The 12,461-nt window shown below is 41.6% G+C and overlaps 1 protein-coding gene across 5 annotated transcripts in view; it reads left to right on the top strand.

The window, feature by feature from the left end:
• Positions 1-12,461, top strand: part of SPATS2L (spermatogenesis associated serine rich 2 like) — a 146,299-nt gene that overhangs the window by 62,613 nt on the left and 71,225 nt on the right. Inside the window, exon 1 of one of the 5 annotated variants that reach the window (XM_084523495.1) lies at positions 1,095-1,209. The exons of 1 other annotated variant lie outside the window; for it this stretch is intronic. The gene's annotated coding sequence lies outside the window, so the exon portion shown is untranslated. Of the gene's footprint in view, positions 1-1,094; positions 1,210-1,591; positions 1,729-12,461 lie in introns of those variants that run through there. 3 more of the 5 variants (XM_084523489.1, XM_084523491.1, XM_084523494.1) reach the window with 3 other exon arrangements.

The following is a 12,461-nucleotide window of genomic DNA, read 5'->3' as shown; positions in this document are numbered from 1 at the left end:
AAATGTCAGTGGTACTTCAGTGAGAGTATTCTGAGTGCAAATGCAAACCTGGACATTCAAAGTTAAGCTGTTTAAAATAAACAAACATTTACCGCAGATCTGAACAGTTTTGAAGATGCAATTCCAAAAGAAATGTAAATTCTGAACTTGTGGCCACACTGTATATCACTGAGCATTTAATTTGTGCCCAGCTCTCTGAAGGAGGTGGGCAAACCCATCCTCTGCATGAAGCAACTGCACCCAAGCAGAGTAGAAGGTGTCAAGGGAGTTTCCCTGGGACACCACCACCACCAAGAACTGTGTGCTGTAATTCCGAGCTAGTCCCCTGCCAGCCCACCAACCTGCCATGAGGAGGCACACCGCCTGGCTTGGAGGATGGGTTGGGCCCTTGCTTTTGACAAATCCCACCTTGCGTTATTTTCCATGCTGAGGTCTGGGAACCTTTGGCTGAAAACAGTGAGGACCCAGTGCTGCCTCCAAGCTGGGCTTGGCAGTGTAAGCAGTTAATTTTCTTGCAGAGGGTGGAAAGATAAAGTAGAGGTGTGTTAGAGCCAAGGAAGCCTCCTCTCCGTTCACAGGAAAAGAGGCAGGTAAAGGTTTTTAGAGGAAGCGCTATGATTTTCCAGCACTTGGGGCTCACATTGCTAGCAAAGATGAGAAATGGTATGTGTTTAGGTCAAGGATACCACCAGTGATGGTATGAGACACCAATACTGACAGTAAAGCCAGATTACAGTTGTTTATGGAAAATTTGCTGTAGTTTTCTTTAGTTCCAAGCATGCAGCTGTATCTGCATGTTCTAGTGTTTAAGGGAATAGTTATTTATTGCTCCTTTACCATTGGGTTAACAACCCAGACTATGCACTTGTGCTTTTAGGCAGTATTTTAAAACACCGATTCCTGAAAAAAAAAAAAAAACGGAGGTATTTTTTAATTTTTATCTCCGGGGAGCTTCAGGGGCTGGCAGCGGTTGGTGCCGCTCGCTTCGCCGTGCTGGGCGGGGGGCTCCACGGCCGCACCTCCCCACATGGCCCGCCACAGGGGAGCTGGGCCGTGGGGCGGCCGTTGCGGCCGTTGTCGGGGCGGGCCCGGGGCGGGGCGAGGGGCGTTTCCCGGCGGGCTGCCGGCCCTGCCACCGCCGCGCCCCGCTGCCGCCCTCCCGTCCTCTGCCGCGGCGGCACGGCGTCGCTGCGGCCCGGCGGCTCTGAGGTAAGGCGCCGCCCTGCCCTGCCCTGCCTTCCCTTCCTTTCCTTTCCCCTCCCTCCCCTCCCCTCCGCTCGGCACCTGCCCGGAACGCCAGGGAGGGTGAGGAGCCCTGCGGCGAGTTCGCTGTGGCGGCGGGGGAGGCCGGTCGCTTCTCGAACGCTTCGCGCCCCTGAGGCGGGCGGGCCCGCCCCTCCGGCGGCACGGGGAGCGCGGCCCCGGTCCCTCGGCTCCTAAGCCCTGGGCCAGGGTGCCCGGGGAGCCGCCCCGCGGTCGGTCGCCCTTGTCCGCCGGGCGCCGCTGGAGCCCTGCTGGGCTGCGCTGCTCCAGGCTGTTCAGTAACAGCGTTGGGCATAAATGATTAACGGGCAGGGAGCTGGCGCTGTGCCGGCGCAGCCCTTCATCCCCGCCTGGCTTCGCAGCCAAACGCGCTGAGACAGCGCCGCTTTTGCTCCTGAAGCGTTGCCTCACGGTGCTGTGCGGGCTGCGGGCGCCGCTGCGAGCCCCGACCTACTGTGCTGCAAGGTAGGGACGAAGGCTGCCGTGCCCCAGCTCCTGTTCCTGCACCCGTTTAAGGATTTAATTTTTCTGCGCCGCAGTAAAAGATCGCTGAGGTGATAGGGCTTTTTTTTTTTTTTTTTTTTTTTTTTTAATATACACATATATATATATAATTGTTGTTTTTCTTATAGTGAATGCAAACCTTAATCATTAGGCGTGGAATCTGTTGGTAAGCAGAAAGAGCTGGCAGTGTCTTTTTATTTTCTATCATTATGCAGTGCTTCCTTTGCTGAGCTATAAATGAGTAGTGTAAGTTTCCTTCTCAGCCTTGTCATCGTGTAGTCTGAATCACTTTTACTACTAGGTTTGTTTTCTTTAGGAGAGCCAAGAGGTACCTCAGAAACTCCATCATTTTAATTCCAGGTCACATTCTCCTGCATTGGTTTGGTTGATTCCGGCTTGAACACGTACAAACGCTTTACGTGCTTCAAGGCAACTAATAGTCTTCTGTGGGAATTCCTTTCTGTGAACTTCTTTATTTGAATTACCAGTGTACATTATGAAGCATCTTTCTCCTGTTTCTTTGGGTTCCTGATGCAAACATAAAATGCCGTCCAAAACGTGATTTTTCAAGGAACGCCAGCTAAAGACTTTGTTACGTTGAAAGCAGAAAGGAGTGTTGCATCTAAAATGCCAGGGCTAACCAGGAACATACTTGCACTAGCCATGCAAGAAGCCCTTCTGGGAGGTAACCTGTTGAATACCTCTAGTTAGAGTCTTTAAGCTGCTGTGAGCAGGACATTGTGTCCTGCCACAATTGTTTCTGTGGATGCAGTTAAACTGTGTAAACATGGAATGGTTTCCAGGTTAGAATGGGCTGAGTTTTATGAGGCTCCATCAGAGCCTGCTGAAGCTGAATGCTGCTGCTGGGTTTTGAGTGTTCTGCTAATTACATTAAGGGAGTTGAAAAAATTTGGCCATTTAGGAGAACAGCAGGATCTGTTAAATGTAATGACACACCAATCAAGATAAGGATTGTACTGTGTCAGGTGCTGTATAAGCATGAGACAAGGTGAGGTCACAACTCTGAGAATTGTACTGTATAAGAAAAGTGTTATGATTAAGATGAAGGAAATTAAATGTCTTTCAAAGTGTTTATGGGACTGCCCTTAACTGAAGGGTCTGCTTCCACAGTCCTTATCCACGCGGTTGCTTCTGAACTTAATAGACCCTGAGAAGGAACATGTACTTGAGTCTGTTTTGTTTAGCATTTAGTAATAAGCCTAAAAGTTGAACACAAGCATATCCAAGTACTTTCTATGTTGAGGAAGCTTGGGGTCTGAATCTAGATCAGTTTTTTCTTACCTATGCTTTCTCAAAGAAAGGGAAACAGGACTATGTCAGGATACCTTCTCACCATTTCTGAAATTTTAAGGGCATAGTTGTCCAGAACTGAAACCTATGGTTTGGGTCTACTTTTAAGAGAAAGCACAAGATTCCAGTGGCCTGAGGAGTGTTTATGTTTTGTGTTCTCTCCTAGCAGTGGTGGAAGTACCAAAGTCATGCCTGTCAGTAGTTACAGCTAACCTGTGTTTGGTGGTAATTCCCCTACATCATTATATTTGTGTTCTGTTTCACCCATGTGTTGCCTCCGTTGTCATTCTAGGGACTGTATTTTCCAGTATGTTTTCAGGGCTCAAGTCTTAAAGGTCTTTGCACAATGTTAAGTAATGTTAGTCATGCAGAATACAAACAAAAATAAAAAAATCCTCAAGCACTTCCTTGGAACAATACATATCCAAAGGAAAGGTCAGACTCTACTTTTCACTGTGCACTGGAGGATTTTAAAAATAAAGCTACATAACAGTTTGGAGCAGAAGATTCAGGCAGTGAGGCTTTGCACAAAGATCAAGGGAAGAGAAACAACTTGTAGGTGATTGTAAATTGTAATTTACTTGTTAATATTAAGGATTTTATTGTCTGTGCTGCTCTGGGGGAATATGACCTCATACCTATTGCTGTTACTATTTTTTCCCATGTCCTTATTAGTTTTGTGCGCTTTCCCTATCCTTCTGTTTCTATCTCCTTCCTTCTGCCCTTTTTTCTTTCCCCAGATTGTTCATGAGTTTTCTGTTCAAGTTTTCTTCTTCATGTACAAAAATGAAGGGTTGCAAAATAGTTAACTTTGATAACAAAGTGTCTATTTTAGTCTAGACTTTTGGCATCTTAGTCCATCACCTTCCCCCTGTTAAGAGTTACTTGTAAGCATCATTGTGTAGCATTACTATATCAAATAATTTGTCCCTGAACTTCAATGATTAGCAGGGGGCTGCAGAGTTCATGCCTCTTTGCTCTGTTTGTTTCTGAGCACCTTGAGCTCAGGAGGTCATGCCATCTTGTAATACACCAAAGCCCAACTCCTTTCCTGATGTGATTTGATAGGATGGTCAGAAGAGCTAAATCCAGTTCATAGCTGGTGTCTTGGCCAGTAGTGTGCACAAAATATATTGCTTCATTTCAGAAAGGGTTGTAGAAGCACGAGGAATATGAACTCTAGGATGCTGGAGAGTGAAAACTGACATTTTTGACTGTTTAGTTTCACAGTATGTGGGTGGAACAGATGGGTGAATAGGGCAAGTCTGACAGTTGTGACTTTTGTTTCTTAATGGAAAGTGCAGTAATTTCCCTAGTTCTGGATATGGATTAGAAGAAATCAGGTTTTGCTTATTAGCCTCCACTGTCTTTCCTGCTGAAAGTTTGTCTGTGTGAAGCTTATTTAGAAACTCCATAATGAATCCCTGTGTGCAAATCCCATTTTGGGTGTGCGTGCATTTGCATGTAAAACCTCATAACTGAAAGTGTGAGTGGGGCTGGAGAGAAGTGAAACATTTTCCTACTTTTCAGAAGTCAGCAGACATAATTGACCTTTTTTGCGAGAGACTTCAGAAACAAACTTAAAAATTAGTTAAGAGTCAAATGCTTTTTTTTTTTTTTTTTGTGAAGAAGCCACTGCATACTTCATACGTAATAGCAAATTTGCTCAATTACCAAGTGATTATTAAGCAACAGTCACAATGCTTTCAGCTATTATCCCAGTGCAATTACACTTATACTAGATCTCTTACTGAAAAAAGTTTCCAGGGATTTTGTGTTTAGACAAGGCAAATAGTGCTGTGGACCCTAATTAGGGATTTGGAATAAAGTCAAAACTCTGCATGCATTTACAATTTATCTTCTAAAACAACTAATATAGAATGCCTGTCCATCTTTTAGTAATATGAAAGAGGCAATCCAAAAAATATGCTTGGCATATACATAGTAGGAAAGGGTTGTGGCATAATGTTTTTCAAAGCCAGTTCTTTTCTTGGTTTGCTTTTAACTGAAGCTATACAGTTTCTTCAAAAGCATGAGTTACAAATGAATCTGCGATACTTTGTGACTCCTTGTCCTTTTCCTTCAGACAAAAGGCCCTTTCAATCCATTGTGGAATAGTCACTGATTTTCATGTGGTCGTTCAAGAAAAGGATAGTGATTGGTCTTCATAATGGGCCTTTCAGTAGTCTCTCTAGTGGTTTGCTGACTGGAAAAAGAAAAAAAGAGTATGGTTGTGTACTGTATCCAGTGCTTAAATTACTGGTAAATCTAATCTTTCAAGTATTGAAAAGGTAAGAGTTCAAAGAAGCTTCATGCGTTTGTGAATACCAACGTGCTGCTGCTGCTTGCAGTTGTGTGTCAACTGGTATGTTTTTTAGTTTTATGTTTGTTGGTGAAAGATCTGTTCCTTTTCTTCCCCACCCCCCCCAATGTTAGGTAAATTAAACACAATGTTTCCATGAACTGTGTTCTTTTGAGATGGTTGATGCTGTTCTGTGTCCTCAGTGGTGTGGAGCAGTCATTTGCTTGTGCTGCGTGTGGCCAAGTGGACAGTAAGTATGATTTCTTGGAAATGTGATTATCCTGGAAAGTTGTGGGTATGTTTTGAGTTAGCGCTAAAGAAGCTCTGTTATGACTGTTGTATCAGAAGTACAGTCTCACTGAGTTGTTATCCTTTAGTGCTGATGAGGTCAACCTGCCTGGCAGCACTTCAAAATAAACACACGCCGCCATTCAGGGCAGTTAGCCTGGTATTTGTTGTCTTATCCTTGTTCAAAATCTGTGCAAGGTGTTCTGAGTCTTATCTGGAACACCACCAAAAGATAGTGTTTGTGTTAGATTTTTCTCAAGAATGGTAGCTCTTCTGGATCTTGGTTGATTTGTGTTAGCACGTGCACAGCTTGCCCTGAAGCTTCAACACTAGGATGTCTGCCTGAGTACTCTCCATGGTGCAGAGAAACCCACAGCTTTTTATTGCTGCTGAAGGCTGATGTGTGCTGGCAGCTAATGGGGTGGTAGATCAGAACTTGAGACTTCCTTATGAATTTAGATAAAACTGCTAAGAAAGTGTTTGGGCTTCAGATGACTCTTAAGCTCAAGCATGTACTGAAATGGTCATTTCAGACTGAATTACTTCATAATGTGTAAATAAGAAAAGCTTTCAGTATGTACTGGCTTACACACATGTCCAATGTGTGGCGTCCACTTTTAATGTTTAAATGAGTGTCCTGTGTGAGTATAACTAAAGGCATGAAAAACCCTACACGTGCAGTGTTGGTATGGTAGTAGTCTAAATGAACACTAAATATGTTCAGAGACCGCGGTTTATGCTAGTCATGGAAAAACTTACAAGTCTCAAAATGTCATCACTGTGAGACTCATCCTTACTGTATTGATGAGGGAATAACTATCTTATGCAGTAATACTAGCCTATACAGAATTTGATTTAGTGATCTTTCAGACTCAGTCTGAAAAAAGTGTTGCCTTTTTTTGCAGTTGTGTTTTCCAATAATAACTTAGTGCTGGCTGCAAATTGTTTTGAGCTGGCTGGTCTGTTAAGCTATTGGCATGAATTTGTGCTTTTGTGTTAGGATGACAGCTTGTGTTCCTTGCTCTGGAGCTGATGAAGAGTGCAATAGCATGGAGGAAGAGTGCTTGCACAGAGCTTGGGTGTAGAGGCTTCCACAACTCCTGAGGGTTCCCAAAGCAACTGCTTTGCTACTGCACTGGAAGAGGGAAACATATTTCTCATGAAAATCCCTGAAGAACTTGAGGGTTTTCTTCTTTGACAACAGCGAAATTACGTTGGTAACAAACATGGTGGAAGCCAGAAAGGAATGGATGATAGATCTGGCCAATAGAGGCAGACAGGTTGAAAGATCAGGACAAGAACACAGAAAGGAATTGGAAGATCAGGTGGAGTATTGCATGCATGGAGCTGTAGAATGGGTAGGACAAGAGATGGATATGTCAGTGGTGCCCTGAAGAAGTCTGCAAAGTGAGGGAAGTGCATGTGAACTAGAGCAGCTGCTGTGTAAGAGGAGTGCCTGGATGTCTTTGTGTGAAGAGAGCAGAAGATGGTGGTTGGAAAGAACCCTGGTGAGAGTGGAAGATCCTGGGGGCTAGAAGGAGCACTGGCATTCAGAGGACACCAGGTTTAGATACCCCAGTGGAAATGAAAGCTTGTGAGGTGAGAGGAAAGGGGCGGGGTAGGGATTACAGGGAAGATCTTTTCTGTGTAATGGTAGTACAAGATCAGGGTTTGTCTGGCTGTAATGGGAGTGAGTGACAGATAAGGATCTTCCTCAGGTGGGGCCACATGGTTAAGGATCTAATGGAAATGATAGTCTTGCACCGATTTATATGTCTAATAGTGAGACCAATTCTCATGGAGCTTATGCTCGCTGAGATCCACGAGGCAAGTTTGCCCCACTACCATTGCTTTCTTGTTGCTCAACAAAAAGTTTTTCACTTGTTCTCTTGCTAAAACTGCACACGTGTCTTTAATATCCATTCTCTTGTGCCTTACTGACCTACACATCCTGATTTATTACCAGATTGCTGGTGGGTCAGAAGGCTAGAGAACATGGCATAGAGTTGATTATAGTAGCCGCAATGAGATTTTACATGGTGAAAAATATTTTATCCTAAAAGAGGTAAAATAACCTTCTGAACAGTAGTGTATCGGGGAAACATTGGGCTGAACAGACAAGCAGCTTTACAGTAGAAGATCTCTGACTTGCTAATATTTGTCTTTGTGTGAAAGGGGACTGTGGATAGTGTCATAACTTGTCTGGCACGTGCTTCAGTCAGGAAATTGACACCAGTGGAGTCGCACTTTTTTGATACTGGTGTAAATTTTGTATCTTGTCTTATGATCTTTTTAGCTTTTTATTAAATCTTGCTAATTTTTTTGTTATGCAGTTACTTTTTAGTATGAGATGCTTCTAACCCTTGAAGCGTCAATGATGTAATGGGTCTGCAGCACAGCACAGCTTGTAACCTCTCAATTCTTTCCTGTCATGAGAAGCTGAAGCCCTTCTGTCTGAAATAAGTGAAATTCAGGTCCTCTGCAAGTTAGTTCCTGGGGAAACATTTCACACTAAGGCTCTGTCAGTGCTCCACGTATGTTAGCAGTTCTGCAGCCCTTGTGATGTGAGGGGGAGTTGAGCACTATGTCCTTCCTCAGGAGTACTGCACAAGAGGCAGCTGTGCACAAGAGGCTGCAGCAGCATGCTGCCTCTCACTCGAGTGCTCTGGTGCTTACGCAGTGCTCGGTCCTGAAACTTCTGTCAGCTCTGTGAGTGTGTTTGCAGTCCACAGGGTGTGTTGCAATGAGAGGTGCTCTACAATGTGAAGAATAATATTTTATTTTGTAATGAAGAAGCCTACAAAAAACAAGGAAATGCTGAACAGGGCAGACAGTTTGGCATTCTGGAAAGTCACTTTGCTGTTGCCTAACATGGCAACAGATGGTCATGTATGTAAATTCATCCATTACGCTGCCATCAGCTGACAAAGAATGATGGGTTGCCTTTCTCTTTGCTAATGGGATGAGCTAAGATTCCTGTGGTGGCATTTTAACATGATTTCCTTCTCTGAAGTTACACTGTATCTGACCCTGATTATTTTTACTTACTCTGCACATAATCCAGTAGCAAAGGTGGGAAGTTTCTAATTGCCGTCCTGGTGCTGGATTTTCAGAGATGATGAGCACAAAGTTTTAATTTGAATTGTGTTTAATCAGGTCCTCCAAAAATCAGACTGCGGGTGAATGGTGTTACCTTCCAATGCATTTTAATGAATTGCCAAAGAGAAAACTAGATTAATTATGCTATTGAAAGGGACATATTAAATGGAAGAGGAATCATCTTGTAGTTGCAAGAATATTAAACTGTAAAAGGTTAGTTGTTACTATTGTTGCATCATATTAAAGGAATAAGGCAAAGTAAATGCAATTCTTAATTAAATTGATAGCACGCTTAAGATACCACTTAAATATTTTAGTTGTTCTCTCTTGAAAATAGTATCTTCGTTTTAGATAGCAGCTGAGCCTGTATTAAAGATTCTGTAAACTAAAAAAAAAAAAAAAAAAGTTTACTGGTACTTATGACAAAAAATGGGCATCTTATATCACGATATAGTGCTTGTTCTAGGGTGATCTCTGCCTATCAGGCTCTGCATGGTCAGTGAGCTGCCCAAGGTTTCTTCAGTAGTGATTTAATAGAGGGAAATGGCTGAACAGCATCATAGCAAGTACCATGTTCTGTGATAACAAAAGACCTGTGTGAAGACGACTCATTTTGAAATCTTGGACTGTAAGATAGGAGTGTGGTAAAGCATCTTCATCACATGTGTATGGGAGGAAGGTTCGTGCAGAGCTGCATTTCTCCTGCAGGCCTTATGGCAAGCATGGGAAAACCACTGGAGCTGGAACCAGCTGGCAGCCTATGTGCTTTGGAATGACTGTTGATGAGGGTGTTGTTTTATTTTTGTTGTTTTTAAAACAAACCTGGTATTAGACTCCTAAAAAGCTTTTTCTTTTTACAATTTTAAGGACTTCTGCCATGGTCTTCATGGGTTTTCACTGCATTTTTCAGACAATTTCAGATTGTAGTACTGACATGGAAAAAAGCTTTGGGAAAGAATTTGCTGTTAATTGAAATGGAAAACACAGAATTGCATGGGGTCTTGAACAGCAGATGGACTACATCAGTTATTAAGTGACCATGTTAATGCAGATGTAGAAAGGTACTTGGTCAGGGGTGAAAGTTTTCTTTTTTTTTTTTTTTTTTTAAAACATGCAAAACCACACACACATACAAAAAAAAACACATGTATACAAATAAACTGTGTAGTCAAAGGAAATGTTTGTTGAGCAGTCATGATAGGAACAAGGTAGAAATGTATCAGCTGCTCATTTTCAGCCCTCTCTGGAATCTGCTAGGTAAGATTTTTAGTACACCTGATAAAAGGAAGTCTAAGGAAGTGCGTGTATTATCTGTACTGTTGTACATCAAGAATGAAACAAAGATGGTGGGATTTACTTCAGTCTGACAGTATATGTTTTTTTTATATCAGTTTCAAATTTTGTGTAGTTTCTTCATTAAAAGGGTCAAGCAGATTATCATCACACAGCTTGATCCTGCATCAGGATCAACAGAAAGAAATGGGACCCAGCCCTTGCCTTTCCTAGCTATTTCCAAAGATTGTTCGGAATGCCGTTTCCATACTTGGAGCATATGCTGAAATTTGGAGCCATCCAGGAGTCTGGCTGCTTTTGATGAAAATCCAGGATTTTTGTTGTTGCTTTTAAAACAAAGTAAGAGTAACTCAGAAGTTGGCAATTTTGACTCAAAGTGGCTAAATGAATTCAGGCTGATAATTTGTAAAAAATAAATAAATAAATAAATAATAAATAATTTAAAAAAAAATAAGATTCTACCTGAAGTCACATGAAGTAATCAAGTTCTCATAATTCCTTGAAAGGAGAAGCCAAGAACTGCTCGTAGGGTCCTAACGAGTACATGGTAGCAGCCATATGATAACATTCATGCAATTAGTGACAGATGTGAGCATTCTTCTGTGAGAAACATAAGCAGCTTAAGTGCATTGAGCATCCAATGATTGTTCTACCAAAATGACAAGCCACCAGAGAAGAACCACTTGTACATGTATAAAGCATCTTTCAAAGCTGTTACAAAAATGTCTGTGCAACTCCATTTCATATGCAATATGTGTATATAAGTGGTAGGGCCAAAGGAACACCTAGATCTCTGCAAACTTGGGTGTGTTGCTGAAAATGTTTAGTTTCTTAATTTTTTTCTGTGATGTTAAATCTGTGTGATTCAATTTCCACTTGTGCAGGTATTGATTTGCCAGTTTCTGAGTTTGTCGCTTAGGTGAAACAAGAAGAAGGGGGGAAAAAAGACCAAGCAGCTCTCTGTTTTATTGATTTAAGTAATGCTTGTTAAGCAACCTAGCACAAGGATCTTGTCCAGCCATGGCTACATTGCCTTTCATCTGGGCTCCCTCCAGGGCTCTGCCTTGGTCAGTTTCTGAATTATCATTTAGAATCTTTTTGTTCGTGTTTTTTGTTTGTTTGTTTGTTTGTTTTTGAATTCATGGCCTATCCTTTATCCTCCCATGATGATATAGTAGTAAAATTGAGGTCAATGTAGTATACTCAGGAAAGGCTGTATATCCAGAAATCTCTTCTTAAATGTCAGGTGTGTAAAGACTAGTTAATGGTATTTCTGATAATTGGTTGGACTTTACATCCTATTAGAATGTTTTGTCTTGAGGCTTTTAAGTATTTTGACTTTTTTTTATATAATATAGATATATTTAAGAATACCTTAAGCTTGAAGGTTTTCCTTAAATTTCTGTTACTTAACCATAAGGCATCAGTGGTGAAGGAAAACCCATCAAAGGTTTCGCATTTGTTTCTTTGAGGGCTAATGTTATGTACTGTGCTATATTATAGTTCGTATTTCTTCTTTGCATTTGCGTTACATTTGTTTTTGCGTTGGGGAGGGACAGGTCAGTTGTGGCAGAAGACTGCACTCTGAGTTTTTCCTTTTCTTCCTTAAGCTGGAAGTTCTGACATTGATAATAGGGAATTGGTGACAAATTAATATGGCCTAATGCAATGATGAATGGCAGTCCTGTTGCTTCCATTTTTAGATATGAGATTAAAATAATTGCTTCCCTCCCACCTACATCCCACATAACATGCCTTTTCCATACAAAGTGTTTGTAGTGCATTCAAAAAAATAGTAGAAGAAAATCATATTTCTTTTCCCTTCTTTATTTTAGAGAAAATATACACTTTAGTTACTTTAATTATAAAGTTTCAATTCTTAGAGTGCAGGACTTTAAAACAACAAAAATAAGGTTTTCCTTTTTTCTACCTTTTAAACCCATTCCTGGAAATTGTGTTACCAACAGGTTCCATCTCTGCCCTTATATTTAGCGGAGGGATATTGTCCTGCAGCAACAGTGGCAACCACAAGATGGAAATGGCTGTAATATGTTATATTATCAGCACATGCACAAATCAAATGGAAATCTTGCACTATAAACACTCTAAAAGTGATCGAATTCTAGTGCAAAGTGAGCTACAAGGTGAAATTCAGTGGTTCAGTTTTTCTTATGCATACATAAAGCTGAATTGTTGCTGTCCTCATGTTAAAGTGTGGATGGGAATGGGGTAGAGGATTGTTTACAAAATTATTTGCAAAACTGAATAAAAATAAAAATGATTGTTTCAGTGGTTACCTAAATCATACAGTTTTGGCATTTAAGCCTGGCCTGTCCAAGGTTGTACTAAGGACCTCTTATCCCAGAACCAATGTACTCTGTCTCAGGCACTAGTCTAGTAA

The sequence above is a fragment of the Aythya ferina genome (genome assembly GCF_964211825.1).
Source record: "Aythya ferina genome assembly, chromosome: 6".
Taxonomy (NCBI): domain Eukaryota; kingdom Metazoa; phylum Chordata; class Aves; order Anseriformes; family Anatidae; genus Aythya; species Aythya ferina.
This window is presented reverse-complemented; position numbering and strand designations above follow the sequence as displayed.